The following is a 24,244-nucleotide window of genomic DNA, read 5'->3' as shown; positions in this document are numbered from 1 at the left end:
GCCCTACTAGTTTGTGAAACCTTCACCAATCATGCACCCTTGCTTCTAAGACCACTCCAATCCATCAAACACACTTAAAACCATCTCTTAGGACTTACATCAAACACTTGGGCAGCCCACTTCTTCACTTCGACATCACATATCAAAATTTACATGATTTTGCACCAAAAAGTGGCAACCTCAAGAGCAAACAATCAAGACCAATGCAATACATCAAAATGCTTCAAACACACTTCATTTCCATCCCTTACACATGTAAATTTTCGAAAATAGGGCACACCAATTTCTGGAAATTCGAAATTTACTTCATTCATGCAAAATGACTTAAGCTTTCCAACACAACTCACCATTTATCAACTTAAAACTCAATCTAATGCATAAATTCGAAAATCCCACATAAAAATCTAAAATTCCAGAAATGTATCAAGTCATACATGCTAAAAATCATAGTCATTTCGAAATTTAAAAAGAAGCTAGGAGCAAATACATAATAGCTTGATTGAAAGCCCAAGAAAAGTCTACACTTGCCTTCCAATCTTTTACCAAGAGAATTCGAAAATAAAAGGGAGAAGAGGGCTGGACACAATCTAAACTCCAAGCTAAGCTCCTTGTGAAGCTTCTCCGGTGGTGTAGGCGGCGGTGGGAGGCGGCGCCGGCGGCTAGAGGTGGAAGAGAGGGGTTGGCCGAGAGGGAGCTCCAAGAAGAGAGGAAGGGGGCGGCTCTAGAGTTTAGGAGGGGATAGGGTTTTAATTTTTGTGTTATAAAATGTTTGAGTGAGAAATAATGAGAGTGAAAATGTGTGTGTAGTGTTTTAAAGTTGCTTTTCTACTATTAAAAGTACTACTTGTACTATTACAACTTTTTACCTCCAACTTTTTCACCTTTAAAAACTCCTAAGTTTAAAATTTTCAACTCTCAACATTTTTAATTAAAATTACACTAGCCCGGATTTAATAAAACCCTATTTTATGAAAAGTCTAGGAATAAATCCAAGAAAATAATAAATTTGCTTTTCGACCCCTTAAAAGTTTAAAATTTACATTTTTTTGGCCAAAATCCCCTTTTTCTTCTAACTTAAAATCTTAAAAAAAAAAATGAAAGTCTTGATAATATACCACCGAAGCCCACCATCGTCGTCTGCCGGGACAGAAACTCACTAAACTAACAATTCAAGGCATTTTATTCAAATAAATCAAGCAATGATATCTTTAACTAAAACTTAAACAATTAACTTTAAGAAATTAAAAACATGCATACTGAAAATAAATTTTAGGCATGAATATTTAAATCATGGAAATTCCAGGCACTACATAAACACTAACTTAGAAATTAAAATCAACAATTTAAATATTTTGATGTCGGAACAATAATTAAGATTTTTAAATAATAAGCAGAGCGATTAAAATAATTTAAACAAACTAGACAAACGATTAAAAGTCATTTAAATAAACGCACTAACGGCATAAAAACCTTTAAAATTATTTAGACAGATAACGACTTAAAAATAATTAAGCTAAACATTTAAAATCATTTAAATGAATAAACTAAGCAATTAAAATAATTTAAATAAGAAAGCTTAAATCTTTACAATACTTAAAACAAGTAAGCTGCACGATAAAAATCATTTGAATAAAGAAACTGAAACAATAAAAACATAACTCACATAAATAATTTAAATCAATTAAAATTAAAGATAAAGATCTTAATATTTATTAAATTAATGAATGCAATTTAGTAGATTGGATTACAGGTACTACATCTTCAGTGCAAATACTACTGTTGCTAAATCCAAGTCGTGAGTGGGATAGTTCATCTCATGGGTCTTTAACTGCCTATAAGCATAGACAATTACTTTCCCATCTTGCATCAACACTGCTCCCAAACCTGACGTAGAAGCATCGTTGTACAACACATAACCTCCCTGCCCAGATGACATCGCTAACAATGGAGCCTCGATCAAAGCTTGTTTAACCCCTCAAATCCCTTTTGGCAATCTGAACTCCACAAGTACTTGACTCCTTTCCTCGTTAAAGATGCCAAAGGTAGAGCCATCTTTGAGAATACCTTAATGAATCGCCTGTAGTAACCTGCAAATCCCAAGAAACTGCGTATCTCACTAACTGTCTTAGGCACTGACCAAGTCCTCACTGTTTCCACCTTAGCTGGGTCCACCTCGAATCCTTCTTGGGAGATAATAAGCCCCAAGAATGCCACCTTCTCTAGCCAAAAGTCACATTTACTGAATTTTGTGAACAACTGCCTATCTCTCAAAATCTGTAACACTGTCCTCAGATGTATGGCATGCTCCTCTCGACTCTTGGAATAGATCAAGATGTCTTCAATGAATACAATCACGAACTGATCCAAGTATGGCTGGAATACTCGGTTCATCATGTCCATGAACACTGAATGAGCATTCGTCAGTACGAAAGGCATAACCAGGAACTCGTAGTGGCCATAGCGATTTCTGAAAATTGTCTTATGGATGTCTGCCTCTCTAATCCTCTACTGGTGGTACCCTGAACGAAGATCTATCTTCGAAAACACTGCTACCCCATCGAGCTGGTCGAACAAGTCCTCAATTCTCGGCAACGGGTATTTATTCTTCACTGTCAGCTTGTTCAACTGCCTGTAATCAATATACATACAACCACATACTTCCATCCATTTTCTTCACAAACAGCACTGGTGCGCCCCAAGGTGATGAACTAGGGCGTATGAATCCCTTTTCCAGTAACTCTTGAATCGTATCTTTCAATTCCTTCATCTCTGTAGGAGCTAATCTGTAGGGAGCCTTACATACTGGTACTGCACCTGGTACAAGATCAATGGAAAATTCGATCTCCCTGTCTGGTGGTAGTCCAGAAATATCATCAGGAAACACTTCTGAAAACTCACTAACCACTGCAACATCTGATAAATTATGTGCTCTCAGAGAAGCCACTGATCGAATCTGTGTGTCTCCCTGCACTACCTGAAACGTCAACTGGCCTCCATGAGGTAGTCTAACTGTCACCAGTCTTCTCCTGAAATCGATCACTACTCCATATCTGCTCAACCAGTCAATCCCCAAAATAATATCAAAGTCTGGCATCGGTAGCACTATCAGATCAGCCGTCAGTGCATTACCCTACAACTCTATAATAATCCCTCAGAACACCCGATTAGTAAGAAGCTCTTCCCCTGATGGGGCAGACAATCTGTAGCCTACCTCTGACTCCTCGGGAAACACTGACAACTGCTGAAATAGCTGGGCCATGCCCTCTAGAAACTGCTCCCCTGTATTGCGGTTAACCCCTTCATTATTCCTGCGAGAGAGTCCTATTTCTGACATCTTTCTCAAACAATCCAACAGACCACCATGACCAACGCACATGATATCTCAATGCAAAAGCACATAACTTTACTGAACAAACATATTATACCTTTACCTCAATAAACAAATCATCAAAACCTCAAAACAATTAAAATAGCTTAAAAACTTACAAACTTGCGGTGAATCTGAACGAGTATAGCGTGGCGTGAGTGGCGCAAATCCCCTGGACCATGCTCTGATACCAAGTTGTAACGTCCTTTAATTTCTTAACTTAAAATAATAAATAAATAAAATTGCGGACTATTTTAATTTTTAAAATAATATATTATAATAATAATAAAAGGGGTATGAAATATCATGAATAAATAAAAAACGCAATTTAAAAATAACTGGCAGAAGTCCAGTATCTTTACTCAACCAAAATATTTAAATACTGCGTAAACTAAATAAATCTTTTCAAGCATACTTAGAAAGCATACTTAGAAATATTCTGGCAGCCAGGAAAAATAAACTGACTCATAATAAAAAGAAAATAAAATACTTCAACTTTTTCAAAACCTCAACCAATTAAATACATAAACTGTTTTCTTAAAAACATCATGTTGCGGAAGTTGCATGGTCATGATTTGCGCCGCCACACGACCACTGCACCCGCCAGACAGCACCACCTACTCATCATTACCTGCATTGATAAAGTCTAGTGAGCCTAATGGCTCAGCAAGAAATATCCAGATGTAGTAAAAATACATAACTCTATAAACTTTAAACTATACTTTAAATATCAACTTTAATACTTTGAAGCCCTTAAAACATCAAGCATGCACACGCAAGCACACAATCCTCAACATTTACCTTTAAACTTTAAAACTCATCGCAAAAGAGACGCCTCAACCTGAACTTTACCTCAACATAAGACAAAACATCGCAAAAAAATATAACTCGATACATAACAAACAAATTACGAATGAATACACCTCAACTCAACCTCATAAAAATAATTATTTTCTTTCGACCTGTGGCTCAGAAACTTTTCTCAACTTTCATTATAGTCGTCTGATCAAGCATTATACAAGGATATCCAGGATGGAGGGGCATCATGACTCAAAGAGCCTACATCCACACTCCGTCAAACCTTAAGTGGAGGAGCATCATGACTCAAAGAGCCTACATCCACACTCCGTCAAACCTCAAGTGGAGGGGCATCATGACTCAATGGAGCCTACATCCACACTCCGTCAACCTCAACCTCAACCTCAATCGTAACTTTACCACAAACCATAAAAATATTTTTCCTCACCTCTTTACCTCAATCCTCAAATCAGGAACACGCACACGAAACAATACACAACAAAATACATATTAAAATACACACACACACCTACACTAAACTCACGCACACACCTATCATTTATTAACCCCCTCACTCACTCACGCACACACATACATACCACGACACCTCACCACACAAGATTCCACATACACTCAATTCCACATGCAACCAACACACATCACCACACGCAATTACACTCACACACGTAATTACAAACACCGACACATAATTTCACCAACTAGCACTCACACACACGAAACACACACACAGACCCGTAAAGAAACACACACAGTACACCTAAATACACAGTCGCCGAAATACACACAGTACACCACAAACGTATACTTATTTTCTAAATACACGCAATATTTTCATATACTTACATAAATCATCATATCTTGTCTAGATCGTTAAAATCAACATCCTTAAATCCTTTGAAAAATATATGGCTTTACCGATGAGTCAAATAAATGGATTAAAACTTGCCTCTATATGTAGAACGGTTGATCTGAAACACGTTTCTGGGATCGGAGATAGACCGAAACACGATCAAAACCAGATTTCTCCACCTCCAAGAACCCTAGCCCTCACGTTTTTCTCCCGTTTTCTATTCTTCTGACTGCGTTTCTCATTCTATTCTACTGACTACACGTTTTCTATTCTTTTTCTTTTATATTTTCTAATTAATTAAGTTACTAAATTATTACTTAAATATACTAGTTACTAATTAAGTTAATTTAATTACCTATCTTGTATATAAATACACGCACCAACCATATATATATAATATACGTATATAATATATAAATATATATAAAAGCTTATCAATTCCAATAAAATCTCAATATTTATTAAATGGGTAAAATACACTATTCAAACCAAAAATTATAAAATCCTCCAACGACTTACCTTTTAATTTATTAGTGTCCGGTCTATTACTAAATAAATTTAAAAATAAACTATGCTAATTAAATCCTAAAATTACTAAAATACTACCTTTTTCTTTAAATCGTGTCCGGATATCTCTTCACCTGAAAGCCTCCAATCGCCGTCCTCTATAACTTTAAAAATCCTAAAATTCATCAGACGTTAGAAATAAAATAATTTACTTCTAGCACATAAAATTAACTAAAAAAATATCTCAAATAATTTAAAACATCACATTTAATATCATGCATGTGGTCTGGTCAGCCAGTGGATTTCGTGGGCGTTACAATTCTACCCTCTTAAAATAATTTCGTCCCCGAAATTCGGTTTACCAAATAAATCTGGATAACTGGCTAGCATATCAGATTCTCTATCCCATGTAGCTTCCTCCACTGGATGATTCAGCCACTGAACTTTAACCATGGGAATCACTCGGTTCCTCAACTTCCTCTCTTGCCTCTCGAGGATACGTACCGGCTCTCCTCGAAGGACAAGTCTTCTGCTATCTGTAAGGGTTCGAGCTCTAGTACAAGCGTCGAATTAGCCATGTACTTCCTAAGCATCGAGACATGAAAGACATTATGCACTGCAGAAAGATGGGGCGGTAATGCCAATCTGTAGGCTAAAATCCCCACTCGCTCGAGAATCTCAAACGGTCCAATGTAACGATGGCTCAACTTCCCTTTCTTCTCGAATTTCAGCACTCTTTCATTGGAGCCACCTTTAAGAACATGTGATCTCCCACTGCAAACTCTAGATCACGCCTACGTCTGTCAGCGTAGCTCTTCTGGCGACTCTGAGCGGTACTCATGCGTTGATGAATCTGCACAACCATCTCAGCAGTCTGGCTCACGATTTTTGGTCTCATCTCAACCCTCTCATCAACATCATCCCAGTGAATAGGAGTCCTGCACTTCCTCCCATACAATGCTTCATAGGGAGCCATCTGAATGGAAGCCTGATAGTTGTTATTATATGTAAACTCTATCAGTGGTAAATTCACATCCCAACTCCCTCGAAAGTCCAGTACACACGCCCTCAGCAAGTCTTCCAATGTCTGAATCACTCTCTCCGACTGTCCGTCTTTCTATGGGTGAAAAGCCGTGCTGAAGTTCATCCTAGTCCCCAACGCATGATGCAAACTCCTCCAGAAACCAGACATGAATCACGGATCTCTGTCAGAGATAATCGACACTGGAATACCATGCAACCTGACAATCTCTTTCAAGTGCAGTTAAGCGTACTTACTCATGTTGTAGGTCGTCTTAACTGGCAAGAAGTGAGCCGATTTGGTAAGACAATCCACAATTACTCAAATCGAGTTAAACTCCTGCAAAGTCCTCGGCAAACCCACAACAAAATCCATGCTGATATGCTCTCATTTCCACTCAAGGATAGGAAGCACTTTCAACATCCCAGCTGGCCTCTGGTGCTCTGCCTTCGCCTATTGGCATGTGAGACACTCGCTCACAAATATGAAGATATCTCGCTTCATAGCTGGCCACCAGTACAAACGCTGTAAATCCTTGTACATCTTTGTACTACCTGGAAGGATAGAATACGAAGATCGGTGGGCTTCGATCATAACCTCCTATCTGAGTGTCTCATCAGCTGGAACCCAAAGTATGCCTCGATATCATACAATACCATCCTCAACTGTATACAAACCACTGTCCCTCTCCAAGTCTCTCTGCCTCTACGTGAGTAACTGTGCATCAGACTGTTGTCCCTCACGAATTATGTCCCTCAAGTTCGACTGCAAAGTCAAGGCTGCTAACTTAACTGATATCTCTTGAGTCACAAACTCCAAGTCGAATCTCTGCATCTCCAACAACAGCGGTTTTTGAACTGTCAAGTGTGCCAATCCTGCTGACTTCCTGCTCAATGCATCAACCACCACATTGGCCTTCCCCGGATGGTAATTAATCACACAGTCGTAGTCTTTCACTAACTCCAACCATCGACGTTGCCTCATGTTCAGCTTCTCCTGCGTGAAGAAGTACTTGAGGCTCTTATAATCTGTGAAGATTTCACATCTCTCATCATATAGATAGTGCCTTCAGATCTTCAGTGCAAATACTACTGTTGCTAACTCCAAGTCGTGAGTGGGATAGTTCATCTCATGGGTCTTTAACTGCCTATAAGCATAGGCAATTACTTTCCCATCTTGCATCAACACTGCTCCCAAACCTGACGTAGAAGCATCGGTGTACAGCACATAACCTCCCTGCCCAGATGACATCGCTAACAATGGAGCCTCGATCAAAGCTTGTTTAACCCCTCAAATCCATTTTGGCAATCTGAACTCCACAAGTACTTGACTCCTTTCCTCGTTAAAGATGTCAAAGGTAGAGCCATCTTTGAGAATACCTTAATGAATCGCTTGTAGTAACCTGCCAATCCCAAGAAACTGCGTATCTCACCAACTGTCTTAGGCACTGACCAAGTCCTCACTGTTTCCACCTTAGCTGGGTCCACCTCGACTCCTTTTTGGGAGATAATAAGCCCCAAGAATGCCACCTTCTCTAGCCAAAAGTCACATTTACTGAATTTTGTGAACAGCTGCCTATCTCTCAAAATCAGTAACACTGTCCTCAGATGTATGGCATGCTCCTCTCGACTCTTGGAATAGATCAAGATGTCATCAATGAATACAATCACGAACTGATCCAAGTATGGCTGGAATACTCGGTTCATCATGTCCATGAACACTGAATGAGCATTCGTCAGTACGAAAGGCATAACCAGGAACTCGTAGTGGCCATAGCGATTTCTGAAAATTGTCTTATGGATGTCTGCCTCTCTAATCCTCTACTGGTGGTACCCTGAACGAAGATCTATCTTCGAAAACACTGCTGCCCCATTGAGCTGGTCGAACAAGTCCTCAATTCTCGGCAACGGGTATTTATTCTTCACTGTCATCTTGTTCAACTGCCTGTAATCATTATACATACAACCGCATACTTCCATCCATTTTCTTCACGAACAGCACTGGTGCGCCCCAAGGTGATGAACTAGGGCGTATGAATCCCTTTTCCAGTAACTCTTGAATCGTATCTTTCAATTCCTTCATCTCTGTAGGAGCTAATCTGTAGGGAGCCTTACATACTGGTACTGCACCTGGTACAAGATCAATGGAAAATTCGATCTCCCTGTCTGGTGGTAGTCCAGAAATATCATCAGGAAACACTTCTGAAAACTCACTAATCACTGCAACATCTGATAAATTATGTGCTCTCAGAGAAGTCACTGATCGAATCTGTGTGTCTCCCTGCACTACCTGAAACGTCAACTGGCCTCCCTGAGTTAGTCTAACTATCACCAGTCTTCTCCTGAAATCGATCACTACTCCATATCTGCTCAACCAGTCAATCCCCAAAATAATATCAAAGTCTGGCATCGGTAGCACTATCAGATCAGCCGTCGGTGCATTACCCTGCAACTCTATAATAATCCCTCAGAACACCCGATTAGTAAGAAGCTCTTCACCTGATGGGGCAGACACTCTGTAGCCTACCTCTGACTCCTCGGGAAACACTGACAATTGCTGAAATAGCTGGGCCATGCCCTCTAGAAACTGCTCCCCTGTATTGCGGTTAACCCCTTCATTATTCCTGCGAGAGAGTCCTATTTCTGACATCTTTCTCAAACAATCCAACAGACCACCATGACCAACGCACATGATATCTCAATGCAAAAGCACATAACTTTACTGAACAAACATATTATACCTTTACCTCAATAAACAAATCATCAAAACCTCAAAACAATTAAAATAGCTTGAAAACTTACAAACTTGCGGTGAATCTGAACGAGTATAGCGTGGCGCGAGTGGCGCAAATCCCCTGGACCATGCTCTGATACCAAGTTGTAACGTCCTCTAATTTCTTAACTTAAAATAATAAATAAATAAAATTGCGGACTATTTTAATTTTTAAAATAATATATTATAATAATAATAAATGGGGTATGAAATATCATGAATAAATAAAAAACACAATTTAAAAAAACTGGCAGAAGTCCAGTATCTTTACTCAACCAAAATATTTAAATACTGCGTAAACTAAATAAATCTTTTCAAGCATACTTAGAAAGCATACTTAGAAATATTCTGGCAGCCAGGAAAAATAAACTGACTCATAATAAAAAGAAAATAAAATACTTCTACTTTTTCAAAACCTCAACCAATTAAATACATAAACTGTTTTCTTAAAAACATCATGTTGCGGAAGTTGCATGGTCATGATTTGCGCCGCCACACGACCACCGCACCCGCCAGACAGCACCACCTACTCATCATTACCTGCATCGATAAAGTCTAGTGAACCTAATGGCTCAGCAAGAAATATCCAGATGTAGTAAAAATACATAACTCTATAAACTTTAAACTATACTTTAAATATCAACTTTAATATTTTGAAGCCCTTAAAACATCAAGCATGCACACGCAAGCACACAATCCTCAACATTTACCTTTAAACTTTAAAACTCGTCGCAAAAGAGACGCCTCAACCTGAACTTTACCTCAACATAAGACAAAACATCGCAAAGAAATATAACTCGATACATAACAAACACATTACGAATGAATACACCTCAACTCAACCTCATAAAAATAATTATTTTCTTTCGACCTGTGGCTCAGAAACTTTCCTCAACTTTCATTATAGTCGCCTGATCAAGCATTATACAAGGATATCCAGGGTGGAGGGGCATCATGACTCAAAGAGCCTACATCCACACTCCGTCAAACCTCAAGTGGAGGGGCATCATTACTCAAAGAGCCTACATCCACACTCCGTCAAACCTCAAGTGGAGGGGCATCATGACTCAATGGAGCCTACATCCACACTCCTTCAACCTCAACCTCAACCTCAACCTCAACCTCAATCGTAACTTTACCATAAACCATAAAAATATTTTTTCCTCACCACTTTACCTCAATCCTTAAATCAGGAACACGCACACGAAACAATACACAACAAAATACATATTAAAATACACACACACACCTACACTAAACTCACGCACACACCTATCATTTATTAACCCCCTCACTCACTCACTCACGCACACACATACATACCACGACACCTCACCACACAAGATTCCACATACACTCAATTCCACATGCAACCAACACACATCACCACACGCAATTACACTCACACACGTAATTACAAACACCGACACATAATTTCACCAACTAGCACTCACACACACGAAACGCACACACAGACCCGTAAAGAAACACACACAGTACACCTAAATACACAGTCGCCGAAATACACACAGTACACCACAAACGTATACTGATTTTCTAAATAAACGCAATATTTTCATATACTTACATAAATCATCATATCTTGTCTAGATCGTTAAAATCATCCTTAAATCCTTTGAAAAATATATGGTTTTACCGATGAGTCAAATAAACGGATTAAAACTTGCCTCTATATGTAGAACGGTTGATCTGGAACACGTTTCTGGGATCGAAGTTAGACCGAAACACGATCAAAACCAGATTTCTCCACCTCCAAGAACCCTAGCCCTCACGTTTTTCTCCCGTTTTCTATTCTTCTGACTGCGTTTCTCATTCTATTCTACTGACTACACGTTTTATTTTCTTTTTCTTTTATATTTTCTAATTAACTAAGTTACTAAATTATTACTTAAATCTACTAGTTACTAATTAAATTAATTTAATTACCTATCATGTATATAAATACACTCACCAACCATATATATATAATATACGTATATAATATATAAATATATATAAAAGCTTATCAATTCCAATAAAATCTCAATATTTATTAAATGGGTAAAATACACTATTCAGACGAAAAATTATAAAATCCTCCTACGACTTACCTTTTAATTTAATTAGTGCCCGGTCTATTACTAAATAAATTTAAAAATAAACTATGCTAATTAAATCCTAAAATTACTAAAATACTACCTTTTTTTTTAAATCGTGTCCGGATATCTCTTCACCTGAAAGCCTCCAATCGCCGTCCTCTATAACTTTAAAAATCCTAAAATTCATCAGACGTTAGAAATAAAATAATTTACTTCTAGCACATAAAATTAACTAAAAAATAACTCAAATAATTTAAAAATCACATTTAATATCATGCATGTGGTCTGGTCAGCCAGTGGATTTCTTGGGCGTTACAGTAATTTTTCACAAAAATTACAGACTGAATTATCTCAAAAAGGAGCAGAGGAATTCGAAAATTCCCCTTGAAATATTATGCAGTATTTTCGAAAATTGCAAGAGTGAATCCTATGTAATTTTCGAACACTACACATGTATTTATAGATAATTTCTAGATTAGATTAAGTTATAATTGTATTAAGACACTAACTCCTTAGGGCCTACAATCCATAACTTAAGCACAACAAGCCAAGCCTGTTATTATAGAAATTAATATAAAATTCATCGTGAATCCGATTAATAAACTGATTTTACCATTGTGCACAAAAACCATTTCTGCATCTTTTAAAGTCAAGATAATTTTTCTGAATCCCAATTCAGTGATTTCCAAAAATGCCCATCCCTATGTCATTTTAGGAAATTTCACTCCCTTTTAGTTAAGAAGTTCAACTTCTTTTTCATTAAATTTAACTCTTTAAATTTAACTATCTCAACGGGGTTTAGTAATCCATTACTTGTGTGACCCTCAATGGTTCAGAGATACAGCTAGCCGTGGGCTCACAACTCCTTGTGACTCGGAACAACAATTTCCGACTTACCCATCGAATCATGGTAAGAGCGTCTAGCAACATCGCCCCATGATTTCCTATGTATCACTGATAGTGCCTGCAAGAATCAGTGGATTTTGGTTAGCGTACAGTATGGTCCCTTCATCCATATATCCCGATCGAATCAACAACCATTAGTGCATCGAGAGTCATTCGAGATTCGATAACTATGCAATGCATCTTGAAGATCAAATAGTGACATCGCATGTGCTACTAGGAAAACCGAGTAACCTAAAACACATCATGTACTATGGCCAGAGATTCGTCACACTAATATCTCCTCAGATCGCATAGGATATCCACACTTGCAAGTATGTGGTGAATCCTTGACAACAAAGAATTGACTCCTATATGTGTCGTAACTGTACCCAATCCCGACACCTGATGACCCCAATAGAGTCGGTAAACGAGTCAAAGTACAGTACTAGCATATAGAGTCTCAATGATATTTCAAGTAGTAAGGATTAATGGTGTATAACCAAAACCACGGACTTATCCACTCAAATAATAATAACCACTTGGAAAGTCCGAATAGGGTAGTTCGATCATTCATCATATGAATATCCATTTGCATGCTTTGAACATCTCCATGTCCATTACCAATGAAACGTGGTACTTGGCATCACAAATGCTAGTCTCAATCTCGAGCGATCCTTATCCTTATTAGCGGACGACTCAATTGACTAGGAACTGTTTATAATATACAGTGACTATAAGATGTGTTTCATAATAGTGATCTCTTTTTATTCACTATCTCATCTTACTTACACTATAGTATATTCAAGGTCTTTATCAAAACAACAATAGTATATCACAATATAACAATATGAAGAAAGACAAAGAAAATGCCATTAATGAATGTAAATTATATTAAACAAAGATTGTTTATACATAGAGTCATAAAAGCCCCACTACAAGAAAAACGGCTAAAGACAACGCTTTTTCCGCGTTGTTAATGTCCCCGAAAAAGCGTTGTCGTAGCCAGTGTTGTAAAAGACCACGCTCAAAGAAACGCGAAAAAAGCGTTGTCGTTTCTGGAAAAGACAACGCTTTTTAAGCGTTGTCGTATCTAAAAACGACAACGCTTTTTAAGCGTTGTCTTTTATAAAAAGCGTTGTCATTTTTGGAAAAGACAACGCTTTTTAAGCGTCGTTGTATCTGGAAAAGACAACGCTTCAAAAAAGCGTTGTCTTTTTTGGTAGAATAAAATTTTCAATATTATAAATCACTCAAAATTCAAAAATTTGTAGAATAAAATTTAATATAGAGTCTTCCAATATTATAAATCATTCAAATAAAAAAAATAATCGAATTCTAAATTAATGAACACTAGGAAAAAACTATGCATTAATCTCGAAAAATTTTGATTCCTTCATTCAGCACATGTTAGCGTCCCAAGCTTTCATAAAAGCCGCAACAATCTCTTTTCCTTTAATTTGTATCTCCATACTGTAAATTATTAAAAATAAAAACAAACATAAAACAAATATAAATAGATTAAAATGTAAAGTAAACTTAAACACATATTTATCTGTAAAAAAACATGAACTACGAATGACGAAATTATCACTAAGCGATTGAAATTATCAAATGAACTACGAATTACGAAATTATCAGTAAGCGATTGGAATTATCAAAAGATCCATTTAAACACATATTTACCTCGTTTACATCACAGTCAGTCTGTAAGTATTTTCTTCAGAAGCTTCCTAGACCTAAATCACTGCTCTTTCGATCAACACAACTAAATATCATGATAAATATAGCATAAGGCATAAGAAAATAAACTATACTTCCATGTAGATAGTCCACTTCAATACACGGGAATCATATTTCTAAAAACAAAACATGCAGTGGGTCCATTGGCTATAAGTTTCTCTATATAAAACCTTGGCATCCACTTAAATTATAACAATAAGTTCTAAAAGAATTACTTTAAATGGACTAGTTCCAATCATTTTGTCGGGTCTTATTACAAGATTCAGTAATAATATATTCTTCCAAGCAACGTAGTAATAATATATACTATAATAACAACTAAAACCCAAGGACCTACTGCATACCGCAATAAAGCAGCAAAGGCAGCTTCTTGAGCACTAGTCCACAAAGAGCTCTGGCTAACTTCTGCATAGGATACGATATTCCACAATGTGTTCAAGACATATGTAGGAGCTTCAGGATATGCATCAGCATCCATCTCCCCAACTTCAAAAGCAGAGAAACGATAAAGAATGGAAAAAGCATAAGAACATTAAAAGCAACTTTTCAGGGTCTCGAACGAGAACTCTTAATCGCCTAAGCCATACAGAATGCAAAATCATATGAAACACATTGCCAATTCTCCTATGCAATAAGAAGTAACTAATATAGTCAAAAAGATGAAGCAATTAGTGTATTTTAGTCTCACCAGAAACATCCCAAAGTGCACCTGATCTGGATACATAAATTAACAGGACACTCAACAATAATATAATTGGCATGTGATGTAGTTGTAGCTAAACCTCCAACCTCCAGACTGTAGCTAAAGTTCCAAGCCTCCATCACGTCTCCCATGAACCGAAGTGAATCCATATACAGGGGCACCTCCAGGAATCTAGAATTTCACCGAGTTAGTGAAAAAAAAAAGGCAAGAGACCAACCATCTTATGTTTACATTAAGACAATTTACCGCATAAACATTAGGCAATGTTTAACGCCATATGCAGAAAACCATGACAAACGGTGTTGCTGCAACAACTAACGAGGATTTGAAATTTTACATATTAATGTTTCATCAAAAGCGTAGTAGTGTCTAGTAATGTCCATAACAAAAGAACGCAGCATAACAATCATCATCATTATCGAAAAAATGGCAGATGTAAACTGCACTTCAGCTCCTTTGTCAATGCACTTTTCTGCAATAGACAAACTGCCACCTAGCCTGATTCAATCATTTCACAAATTCAAGAAATCCTCAAATTCTATATTTAAGTGATAAACCCAACACAAGAAGTAGAATATTCCATCTCTTTACTGCTAATTTCAACAAATTACGAGGAAACAACAGAGGAGAAAACTCTTTAAAAAAACACAGAGGGCCAAACTAATGAGCTCAAATCCCACTGAAGGAACTAGATCAGTATATTATCAGGATTACACCATACGGTTCATAAGCCTCTGATAATACTCAAACCAGCACTGTGGGCTAACAAGATATCTGCAAACTAAACATTCACTCAACTAACAGAGGAGGGTCAAGCACTCCTCAAGAAATAAACCATAAGCAATACCGAAATACTTAGCAAGCAACTTTGTTTACCTAGCAAGTGTATGACTGAAGCGGATAGAGCTTTGGCAGAATCATCAAGTCTACATTTCGAAGCCGGTGCCGTTGAATATCTAGACGTTACATTGGTAAGACTATAGCAAGTACCCTGCACAAAAATTCAAGTAAAATTTCATTTTTTACAACATTTGTTCAAGCACCAATCATAGATATTCAACTAAAAATAAAATAAATGAAGAACTCAGATCTTTTGAACAATGTTCGGCTGAACTCCTGCAGCGCCATCAAATCCATGTCTCCGCTTACCACCAGCTACGTGAATCCGAAGATCCACGATTTGTAGTTGGCTTCCATAGCGTTGCACAGATGGTTGATTTGAATTTGGAAAATCCAACCATACACAAATACATATTTCTTGATTTGAAGAAGTATACACAAACACCTATTTCTTGTACAAGCTCTGATATTAATTTAGAGAACTTTTAAAAGCCCATATTTTGTAAAAATCAGATATATTGTCATTTGCAGGGGCTTTTGCATCGTATTTTTAAAAACTCGGGATCTTAAAAGAGAATTAATTACATATAACAAGCATGTTTTATTTTTGTAAAAAAAAATCAAATGATTCTATCAAGTATTGTAGAGTCACGATAGAGTTACCAAAATAAATCGTATATCTAAAAACATATATCACATTTAACAAGATATGGAAGAAACCATAAGAACAAAAACCGTTTTAAACAAAACACAAATTAAAAGACATAATGTTAACGTGTAGAAGCAAAGCCGAGGAAAAAAAAGGCAGAAAAAGAAACCTGGACGAAACTTTTAAGTGTAAAGAAAACAACACGCAGATCTAAAAGCATAGATCAAGCTTTGGAACAAATGGAAGAAAACCTAAAGAAAATAGATTTAGAAGAACAAACTCATACCGAGTCCCAAATAGAAGCCCCAGAAAACACAGATCTGAGAACATAGAGGTAGAGCACATTTTACAACAGGTGGAAGGGAAAAAAGGGGAAAAAACAGAGAACAACGAGGCCGTTACCCGTACCAAGTCCCCTACTCCGAAATAGAAATCAGACGACGCCTGGTTCACACAAAGAAAGAAGACGACGAGCATCCAAAGTCGTAGCAAAACACAGAACGATCAAGAAGATTGAAAAAGAGGAAATGAGTGATTTAATGGAAGAAAACCACAGAGAAAAAAGGCAGAGAGGCGAGAAGCGGTGACGTTAATCGGTGAAATGGGTTTTTTGAGGGTTTTATTTCGTCTTTTTACGCTTTTAAACGAAGCGTTGTAGTATGGGTTAAAAACACGTTCATCTACAACGCATTGAAAAAAGCGTTGTGTTTCTATAAATTTTTAAAAAAACAACAACACTTTTTATAAAAAACGTTGTGTTAAATTTTTTTACAACACTTTTTATGAAAAACATTGTCTTTTAACTGTTGTTAAAGGCCATTTTTGTTGTAGTGGGCCCTTAGCCACAAGTTGACTAACCGGGCACCCACTCTTTCACTAGACTCGTTCCTGCGACCCAAAATTAATTCCAACATGAAAACTTTAAAATCATACATATCACATAATATTTCAGGCACTCAAATAATTCACATAATTAAACATAACAATTAAATATTTTAAATAACATACATTAAATCATATAATTTAATCAATTAATTGTGATTAAACTAGTGGACTTTTTGGACCTTACAAAAGTATTGACTTGAAGAATGGATTGTTGCCATGTAAACAGCAATTGTTGAATATTTTGAACGTTTGAATTGTCGAATAATTTTCTTAGGTTCCCGTTCTTTTCTCGGCCTATCTTATTTATGGGAGTTGTTGGTTGTGTTTTTAATTTGCTGTCTGAGACAGGAGGGTTTTAATCAAAACAATTAGGTCATGCCGAAAACTTTTGAAAATCCATATTTTATTTAATTATTAATTTTAAGTAGAGGTTAGGGTCGTTTTAGTTGGTATCAGAGCATGGTTCTGGTTTGGGTTGTTCCTACTACCGGTTGCAAGAAACTCGAGAAATCTCGCCTCAAAGTCTGTAAGTTTTTAAGGAATTTTATATGTTAGTCATGCTTGAATTAATACTTTAAATGTTTTGATGTCATCCTTTTGAGAATATTTTCAAACTAGATGTTTAATTAATTTAATTGTGTAGCTCAATGTTTTTATTGTTTTATACAAAAATAAAATTTCTTTCAATAGTTTAAAGTGTAATATTTAACTGTTTATTTTATAGCATGCGGTTTCAAATTAAACAGAGTTGGGGTACCAACATTCCTTTCAGTTTTAAGCAGTAAGTGGTTGTTGTTTGAGTTATTAGGTTGTACTAATAATTTTGATAAAATTGTAGGAGTTTGTTGGGAAGCATTAAACTTGCGTATTTGGAGATATTAATTGTGTGCAATTATTGTAAGTTGTTTTCTTATAACTGGATTTTAATCGGGTACAACTAAGTGAATAGTTTATTTAGGAATTTTTTTAGACATATGTTTAGTCAGTTAAGTTTATAAATAGAAATCATGTGAAGACTTGTGATACGAACTTGGTTTTATATTATTTTGGATAGTTGAATTTTCTTTGTTTATTTGGGCAAGTATGATTTTTGGGAAATAGTGAGTCGGTTACTATGAGCCTTTCAATTTTGTGAACTATTATTCCGATCATTAATTTTCTTATCCTTCAATTGTGCTTGCATCCATTGCAACATATACTTTTGAGTATCTGAAATTTCTTTGCACTTTCTTTGAGCATTTATGGATTCGTATCACATTAATCAGTGTTGAATTCTGTCACTTTGGCATTGGTTGAACTTCTTAGTAAAATCTTGTTAATGTTTCACACTTCTTGAAATTTTCCTGCGGTTCTAGAGCCACATGTTGATGTGAGTGAAATTCAATTTTTTTTGGTAATCTACTCATATTGTGTGGCTGACATCTGATTTTATTTTGAGACCATTGTTTTCCCTGATTATTAACTTGTGTGGCTTCTCTCGACCGAAGTCACACCGATTGCTCTTAATTGTGCTTGGATTGTTTGAGCATGATTTTATTACCCATGGGTGAATGATCACGAGATTTGTATTTTGTTGACTCATATTCATTATTCATGGAGCCTCCATTATTATTCATTCATTCCTAGAATTTAATTATGAGTGAGTTGTTTTCACTTATCTAGATTTTTTCCTCCAGCTCATTTGTTTGTAATGCTTGCACTGTCTCATTTCGTATTAAGCAGCATTAGTTGTATGTTTGTTTCCTTTTATGATCCATCATGATGAGGATTTTGGTGGATCATAATTTCAATTATTATTTCAAATTCTTGTGTAGAAAAGAATTGGCTCGTAACCGTATAGTAAGTATTTAGACTGTTGGAATTTAGTATTAGTAATAGATAAAATCCAAAGTTACCGTTGTGTTCCGAGGAATGACACTATCAATTATATCTAGTTCTAGCGAGTAGACTGCTAGGTAGTAAATTAATTGATTGGGTTGTTTTCATTTTAAATATGATCGTTAAGAGTAAACAGACGACTTTGGTAAGTTGAATAGGTGGTCAGTCGCGAGATAGGGAAATAGAGTTGTCCCTAGAGACTTTTGGGTACTTTACATTTTTATTCTAAGATTTTTGTAAATGTCAACCGGTAAGGTCATTGCACCAACTATGGGTACAGAATGATGAATAAAATATTCATGTAGTTTTCTGGATAAGTGGTATATTTAGTTATTAGCGAAATACTAAGGTACTAGAGGAACTCTGAGGAAGCATATATGATCGAGTTACCAACTCTTTGAGGTGTCCAATTGTATACTAAGTTCTTGAATTATGAATTCAGGTTGTACATATAATAGGAAAAATAAGTTTTTTGGTCCATTAACTTGTCTATATTTTGGTTTTGGTTCATTAACTTTTCCAATGTGGGTTTTGGTACATTAACTTTGCATTTTCAGTATTTTTTGGTCCAGCTGCATACGTTTCAACTTTTGATTGGTCCAAAATGATGATGTGGACCAATCAAAAGCTGACACGTATGCATTTGGACAAAAAACACCGAAAATGCAAAGTTAGTGTACCAAAACCCACATCGGAAAACTTAATGGACCAAAACCAAAAGGGGGTAAAGTTACTGGACTAAAAAACTTATTTTTCCCATATAATAATTTGGGAATTTTTGGATTTTCAGACTTGCTGTCAAGTTGAACTAGAGACTTGAGATATGTATTCAGGTGATATGTAGAAATTGTTTGGTACTTAGAGACCATCTAATCCAATAAGTGGATAGTAGCTCGTGGTATGTTTTGGCTTCAAGGATAAATATGGATTACTTAGTCGTTGCATCTGAGATAGAAAAAAGTGGATAAATCTATTGAGAAATTTTAATTAAGAGTTGAATTTTCGGTAGAATCAAAGACGCTAGAGATAAACGTATAAACTGGTGAATGGATATTTGGGATCTGTCTAGTCACCTATTTGGATTCTATATGTTATCGGTTAATACCTTGGGACTGAACAACATTGGATTTTATGGTTATATTTTTTTTTTTATCAAGGATTGAATTAGATTTATTTATGGAAATAGGTCGATCAATTCTAAACTGAGGAAAGTCCAGGATCAGTAAGAGTAGCACTGCTAATTAGTGTCGTAGACCTTTAGAGTCTCAGAGTGGTTATTAAGCTGTTCTTGAAGGTATCATTGTTCCATAATATTAACGATTTGGGAATATAAGGAAATTAACTTGTTTTGTCGGCCCTTATGTGACTGTCGAGGTAGAATTGTATAGTCCCGTAGCTATCCTATTTAGAAAAGTTTAGTGTTAGTTGCTAAGTATTTTGTGAACTTGTGAATTTTTTAAGAGCTTGAGTTGTATATTATATGAGTTAAGTTTAATTGGTAAATAGAAACTAAGCGTAGTTTCGTTGAGAGGAAGCTTTGTGATCGACATAAATCATTTACTGGTTTTGGCGGACTCTATAGCTAGAATTTGTGATTAGGGGTTTAAAACTACCTAACTAAGGAAAGTATCAAGTATTTTAGAACTTTAGGTGGTGAATTAAAACTCTTAAGGTCGCAAGGGTGCAATGATTTAAAAATTTATTTTTGGCTACAATCGCTTGGGAACAAATAAGAATTTTGAATTTTATTTTGGAATAAGAGTTAGTCAGATCCTTGATGATGTGGATATCAGTAAGCATCAAGGCGCGCGGCAAAAGCTAATTAGCGTTAACTCATGTGAGTGCAAGGTAAGAAAATTTAGTGTTGTATTGGTCTAAGGTATTCGAACCTAGTTAGTAAGTCTTGAATTTCGAGAACGAAATTTCATTTAAGGGGAGAAGAAATTGTAGCACCTAAAATCTAATCTACTAAATCGCATGCATTAAATTTAATAAATATTAGAATTATTATTTTTAGGTTTAATTGATTTAAATTATTTATTTGAATTATGTGGTAATAAAATATTTTTATTATTTATTCAAATAATTTTTATTTTACTAACTATTTAATTAATGTTTTTAATTGTTTAAATTTATGTGTCTAAATGATTTTATTGTGCAATTTAAATTGTTTTAATATTTTAATGGTTTAGGCTTGCATATTTAAATTATTTTAATTTTAATTATTTATTTTATTCTTTTAAATGATTTTAATTGTTTAGTTTATTCTCGTAAACGATTCTAATTGTCTAGTTTATTCTTTTAAATGATTTTAACTGTTTAGCTTATTTGTTTAAATATTTTCGAGTGTCCAACTTATTTATTTTAAATAGTCTAAGTTTAGCGGTTAGTTATTCTAAATCAAGTTTTTTTTAACTATTTTAAGTGTTTAGCTTATTTATTTAAATCTTTTTTTAATTGTCCAAATAATTTTAAAAGTTTTTATTCTTGTTGTGTATTTATTTAAAATTCTTTTAAATGTTCGTCTAGTTTGTTTAAAATTATTTTAATCGCTCCGTTTATTATTTAAAAAAAATCTTATTTATTCCTGCGACATCAAAATATTTAAAGTATTGATTTTTAATTCTATGATGGTGCTTAAATTTTTTTAAAGATTTAGTTGCTCAAATATTTTTTTTAGTTAATCATTCTTGAAATTTTTGGATTCAGTAGCTTCTAGTTCCGGTTGTCGGCGATGGTGGACTTCGGCGGTTTATTCCCAAAATTTTATTTCAAGAGCTAATTTTAGTAAGAATTGAGGAAATTAGATGAAAGGTGATTTTAGAATTTTCCAGGTGTCAAAAATCACTTTCTCTGCATTCTAGAGCTTATTTTTAAACTTTTTCGAAAATTAGCATTTTTTAATCCGGGCAAGTAAAACCGATTTAATATTTTAATTTGGGAATTTTCGAACTTGTGTATTTTAAAAGCACAGTTAATTTATGACCCTAAGTTGCTAGGTTGACTAGCACTTTTTTTTTTTTTTAAAAAAAGAGTAGCACTTTAAAAAAAAAAAAAAACACACTCACCTATGTATGCTTACACCTATACACACACCTACATACACACTTAAAACACAATTTATCACAAAAATAGAGACAAATTTAAACCCTAGCCCCCAACCTCACGTTTTATTCCTGGATCGGCTTCTTCTTCCCTTGAGGTTCCATCCGCCGCCGTCGACTCCAGCCGCTGCCAGCCGTCGTCTTCAACAAAGCTTTTCCTCCTAGCTAGCTATTCGAACCTTGCTGCTCAACCTCTTGGCTGATTTCAGCTCCCTTGAGCTTCCTTCTCTCGGGTTCTCTTCTAGTTAGGCAAGAATATGGTTTTCTTTGGCCACCAAGTAGATTATTATGTCGTGTGATTGTCCCATTGTATGTATTTCGAATTTTTCAAAGATTTTTGGGCCTATTTTGAAATTTCAGATTCATATTAGCCTTGTTGATGCGAATCTTAAATTCATGGAAGGCAAACACGACTATATTAAAATCGTACCCTTAATCCAATAACAAAGATTCTTTAATTTTGTCCCGATCTTTTGAACAAGTAAGTTTTGGATATCCACCTCTAGTTGAACCCGTAACTAGCAACAGATAATCACGAGGATAAACAATTAATCACAACGGAACCTTTAGAAAATTTGTTTCTGACAATACACGAGGATAATCAATTGACGAACGCCACAAAGTTTATGAAACTTTAATAAGTTTGATTTGATAAAAACAAAGCAAAGCTTTGGAAAATTCTAGAAAGAATTTTATGAATTGATAAAAATCAATAAACTGAATAATTCATTAATTAACTGTCTCTCATGAATGAGAAGTTTACAATATATAGAAAAAACCCAACTAGAATCCTAATAGAATTATACTGTAAATCTCCTAGTTGGATTATAATTCCAAAATCCTAAAGATAATGCAAAAGAATGTAAAATATATCAAAGATATTATTTAGAAGTTTCCTAATAGACTTAAAAGACTCAAAATTTCACAATATATCAAAATATATCAAATATCCCCGAACACACACAAAACACCTTCGGTGTGTGTAAAAGACGAACGCGCGGTCGTGCGACTAAGCAGCACGGGAATGGCGAGGGCGCGCTGGCCTCTCGCAGAAGATGGCGCGGGCGCGCGTGTACTGAAGCAACCACAAACAACACATCAACTTTATACTACATATTCCCCTTACAAATAACTCATTCAAAAAAAATATATGAAACAAAGAACTTATCCTCAAACAACCTCTTGATTACAAAGAATTTTTCATGAGTATCATGCAAACATAACTCAAACACATCTTTCAAACCATTACCCAATGCATTCAACTCCTTAACATTCTCAAATCATAAGAACTTCAAGAACGAGGTAGATAAAAATACGTACCTTTGTGATAGTGTAGTAACTACCACATACTCCTTACCTTGTTGACAATTAATCAACTCTTCACTAACAATTCGAAATCCTTAAGAACTTACACCAAAATCATCAAATTCTCTTGCATGATTCATGACCCAAAAAATTTATACCCAACATGATTAACACAACTCTATAATGTTCAACATGTTCATTCAAATTATTGCTATATACTAAGATATAATCAAAGTATAACACAATAAATCTACCTCTAGACACATGCAACCATTAATCTCATGAAAGTACTACGCACATTAGCTAACCCAAAAGTAATCACTAACCACTCAAGCAAATAAGACTTACCACCTTTACTATTCATGCACAATTGACTCACATCAACACAAACCAACTCATCAAATCTTTTAGTATGCACAAACTCAAGAGACTTAATATCAAGATTTGAAATCAAAGCATAATTATTATATAAAACCTTCTCAAATCCTTCAACAAAGTAATAGAACCCATGCAACATTGAATTTAGATCATACCTTTGAAAGTATACATTTGGTTGGTACTCACTATTTAAAGTTAAATCATACCTCTCAAACAAAACAACTCTCAAATCCCTAACCTCTCCAAGGACGTGAACAACCTCATATGGAACCAACATGTTAAGACTTTTAGTAGGACTTCTCCTTTGCTTCTTCAATAATACATCTCCAAAATCCTGCAAAAAAGAACAAATGATGTTCGGGATTGAACCGGCTATATCATGACAATGAGATAACACTTTTTTGTACAAAAGTACTTTAGAAAATTTATTCATTTGCACAAA

At 35.4% G+C, this 24,244-nt stretch overlaps 2 long non-coding RNA genes across 2 annotated transcripts; both read right to left on the bottom strand.

Annotated features, from left to right (window-relative positions):
* Positions 1-1,787: 1,787 nt before the first annotated feature.
* LOC140864126 (uncharacterized) lies at positions 1,788-11,159 on the bottom strand. The gene is made up of 3 exons (XR_012144125.1): positions 11,025-11,159; positions 5,643-5,718; positions 1,788-3,998 (listed from the first exon to the last, which is right to left on the bottom strand). It is a non-coding gene; the product is annotated as an uncharacterized lncRNA (long non-coding RNA).
* Positions 11,160-13,627: 2,468 nt separating this feature from the next.
* LOC140867396 (uncharacterized) lies at positions 13,628-16,830 on the bottom strand. The gene is made up of 3 exons (XR_012145135.1): positions 16,655-16,830; positions 15,640-15,754; positions 13,628-14,934 (listed from the first exon to the last, which is right to left on the bottom strand). It is a non-coding gene; the product is annotated as an uncharacterized lncRNA (long non-coding RNA).
* Positions 16,831-24,244: the final 7,414 nt, after the last annotated feature.

This window comes from Henckelia pumila, chromosome 4 (genome assembly GCF_033568475.1).
Source record: "Henckelia pumila isolate YLH828 chromosome 4, ASM3356847v2, whole genome shotgun sequence".
Taxonomy (NCBI): domain Eukaryota; kingdom Viridiplantae; phylum Streptophyta; class Magnoliopsida; order Lamiales; family Gesneriaceae; genus Henckelia; species Henckelia pumila.
The sequence above is the reverse complement of the archived record's forward strand: the minus strand, read 5'-3'. Positions and strand labels throughout refer to the sequence as shown.